General features: G+C 35.2%; 1 pseudogene; it reads right to left on the bottom strand.

Annotated features, from left to right (window-relative positions):
• Positions 1-1,168: 1,168 nt before the first annotated feature.
• Positions 1,169-2,714, bottom strand: LOC149196710 (coatomer subunit alpha-1 pseudogene; annotated as a pseudogene).
• Positions 2,715-4,008: the final 1,294 nt, after the last annotated feature.

Genomic DNA, 4,008 nt, shown 5'->3' with positions numbered 1-4,008 from the left:
GCCGTAGATCTAGAAGAATTTTGAAACCTGAAATGTTGGGCATGCATGTGGACTTAGATGGGGCACTAGTTGATGAAAATGAAGAATATGGAACATCTTCGTCAGCATCTGATCACTCATCTAAAGATGTGAATTCTGATGGTGTGTAAGAAAATATGAGTGATTTTGAATAATTGTTTAAGAAAATTTATATAACTAATGTATGCATCGTATCTTTAAATAAAATTGATGATTTCCATATGGTGTTAAATGAGAAGGCATTTTTATGTTGTTGGATTATATGTCTTAATTATGGTAATTTTTATTGTTTAAAATATCTACAATGCAATATTAAATTAGAGATATAATGTATGTTTTATTCAATATACAAATAATGACTTTTGAATTCATTTAGTGATGTAATTTGTTCATAATGTCATGGTTTTTTAATTTTATAGTTGAAAAAATTCAATTTCTTTTGTATCTAACATGTTATGGTTGAAAACATATTGAATTTATACTTAGGAAAGAAAAATGATATTCTACCAGAAACATTAATGTGTTTTTCCCTCATGAACAACTTTGTTTGGCACATAAAAATTTGGTTATACTAACATTTTTTAAAAGTTTGAAAATTGACCCTAAAAAAAAATCAATGTTCCAATATCATCACTTTCGTTTTGAAGCTATATTTTGCATGAAAATTTCGTAGTCACTGCGATTTTTAAAACATGTTCAAAATTGACCCCTAAAAAATAAAATCATCATTCCAGTATACACACTTTTCATTTTTAGCACTGTTTTTGATGTTTTTTCGGGGTTTTTTGGCCAAAGTTCCCGTTTTGAGTTTATAGTTCCCGTTTCAAAGTTTACATAGTTTTTTCACAAATGAATTATCTACAAATTTTTCATGTGCCCTCCTAAAGTATTCAACTTCCCAGGCCTTGATCTCTGAGAACAAAACTAACTTTTCACAAATGAATTATCTACAAACTTTTCACATGCCCTCTTAAATTATCCAACTTGCCAGGCCTTGGTATCCGAGAACAAAACAAACTAACTTTTCACAAATGAATTACATGCAAACTAAGATGCTACTCAAGAAAGAGGAGTAACAGGAAAAAAAAAGGTTAATATATCTCTAATGAAATAGATATAACTTCACCAAGCAATTGAATTTTCATGCCATTCAATTTGCTTGGTGACCATATGCTCCTGACACAATCAATGGCAAGCTGGGATGAAAAGCAGCAGCCCAGTTCACTCCACGGTCATGACATTCCAAAACATATTTGACAACAACATCACCCTCTCCAAAAATATCTGTGTTCATTTGTGTTAACCTTAATATCATCAGTAGATGGTTTTCCTCCTCAGAGCACAAATATCCCATACACAATCAGTCTAATCCAAGGGGCTTCAAATGACCAAATATTCCTTAGGATGAAAAGAAACACACATCACACAAAAAATGTCGCCAGTAAGGTCATATACAAGTTCAAGATTGCCAGTTCCATATCGTTATTTTTTGTTTGTCATTGGCACTGAAAATCTAAGGATACTCATTGTGGAACTTAACTCTCTGGATATAGGTAGTGGTGCATATTGTAGTTCCATATATTTATCTCAAAGACATTTCTTGTAACATTAACAAGTAAATTGGAGTTATAAAAACTTTTCATAATTGTATTTTTGATGTTATGTCAAATGACTTGTAGTTAATATCATTTACAATCGAAGACACTGCTCTTTATATGTCCTAAATATACACACACAATGTCTACATAAGAAGCTACATGGCTAGGAAGCTTCGCTAAAACTACCAATTCTAAAATAACTTTGTTCCTTGGATGGGAGAGGGTGGGATTTTTTCTTACAGCTCTCCTTTGGCTAAGTGGCTGCACTATGAGAGACATTTCTAAGCCTGCCAAAATCACCAAGGACTTGTCATCTAGCCCAATCCCCACCCATTTAGAAGGTTTTAAACTAGGTATACCAGTTTGATTACTTTGCGACCTTTTTTCCTTGCGTGTAATTTCTCACCCCACCCTCCATCTGATAGTGAGACTGAGATATTCCTTATAGCTCCAAACAAAAATTGACTCTATTCCTCATATCTCATGAAGAAGAGCTCCAAACAACAATTGACTCACAAAAAAGGAAAGATAACATTTTCTTCCCAACCACCCAAGCTAGACCCAATTGACACCACTACAAAACTTGCCACTAGACGTGTGTAATTTCCAGACATTTTACAATACAGAGCAAGTAAAGGTAATCTCCTAGTTGATACATGAAAATTTTATCAAAATAAATGAGGGACTCACACAACACCAATGAGTTCAAGACCCTCTCCATTCTAGGATATAAAAATGTATCCATTGAAACCCATATCAATCGTCTAATTGATGGAACTACTGAAAAATGAACCTTGGTGATCAGCTTCAAAGGGTTGCTCAATCTCTTAAATACATAAAAGAAGAGGTTCACATGGACCACAAAACATGCAATAAATATCCAAGACAATTGGCTTACCTACAGACAAAAACACGGCTGAGCCTTGTGAAAATGTACTCTAATTGACCCATCATGCTCATCAAATCTATTAATGTTCCCATTTGATAATGCCATAACTGAATAACCTCACCGTGAAGACTGGCTAGGATCCATGGCCTTTTCAGATAAAAGCTCAGCCCCTTTACCCAATTACTCTGGGACTCGAATTTGGTCGACATTGCAAATGATCTTCCAACCTATATACCATTAAAGGGGTTGAATCAGCATATAGAACTAGTACAAACCCTAGACCAAATGCCACATGAAATGTCATGAACGATCCAAACCATTTGCCCCATATTTATGTGGTATTGTAGTGATGTGTTATTATTTCTCCTTTAAGATTCTTATTTATGACAAACGTTTTGAGGCATTCCCGTCCTTTATGGGGAGAAATTGCTTAATGTGAATTTTATAGATGGCCTTGCTCTCACTACAAAGCTCATTCAATCGTTTAGTGGAGGGAATGACACAATGTCTTGATATTGTCATTACATCAACATGCATCATGGTTAATCGAGAAAAGATAGAGGCCTTTATTATTTGGGCAGGATGACTTTCTAGATTGGCTTGTCAATTAGGGGATTATTGTTTCTTAAGAGAACTTAAGGTTGGGTTCCCTCACTTGCCTTGATAGTTCCTCTTCATAGAAATTTGAGGTAAGTGAATTCAAAGAAACTCTTCAAGTTATGATCATTTATGTGTTATTTATGTTGACGATGCATATGTTGGTAATGCAATCGGCGTTGATAAGGCAAAGTATGTAGCTCTCTCAATAAAGGAAATCATTTTCCTTTTCTACAGGGAAATCCCTTTACTAGTGAGGGAAGGATATTCCTTTCCTCTAACTCAAGGAATCACCTTGCCAGTATAAAATGAAATTCCTTTTCTTACAGAAGATTAGAGAAGTATAAATCTCAAAAATAATTAAAATGTAATTTGAAGAACGAACTTGAGAATTGGTTGAAACATGTTCTTGAGAGGAGATCCTAGAAATAAGTAAAGCATAGTTAATCATTAAGAAGGAATGACTTCTGGAGACAAAAATGATAACTACCAGTACTACAAAAAAGACCTTTGGGGGGGTCGTACGCTACCTCCAAAAGTGGGAATTAGAAGTTTTTTTAGCATTAGTTACAGTTTTTTAAACCCTCACTCACACCCCCCGGGCCCCTAAAAGCATCACCTCTAAAAGTCAAGCCTTTTAGGGGTGGTTTTTTAAGAGAGATGAATTGCTCCCAAACATGTCACTTTTCAAAGGGGGTGCAATTTTTTAGACCCCCCCCCCCCTTCCCTTCAAAGTATCACCTCTAAATGTCAAGCCTCTTAGGGAAGGTATTTGAAGAGATAGCATTGATGGGTAGCCCAAATGGTTGGTTGAAGCCCCCCTGCCAAGTCATTGGCCCTATGTTATGAGGCATTGGTTCAATTCTCCTTGGCTTCGTTAGGGTCAAGCCCAAAAAGTTGGGTCAA

The sequence above is a fragment of the Pinus tabuliformis genome, chromosome 2_2, assembly GCF_031772625.1.
Source record: "Pinus tabuliformis cultivar Carrire ecotype Pingquan chromosome 2_2, CPIR1, whole genome shotgun sequence".
In the NCBI taxonomy this organism is placed as follows: Eukaryota; Viridiplantae; Streptophyta; class Pinopsida; order Pinales; family Pinaceae; genus Pinus; species Pinus tabuliformis.
The sequence above is the reverse complement of the archived record's forward strand: the minus strand, read 5'-3'. Positions and strand labels throughout refer to the sequence as shown.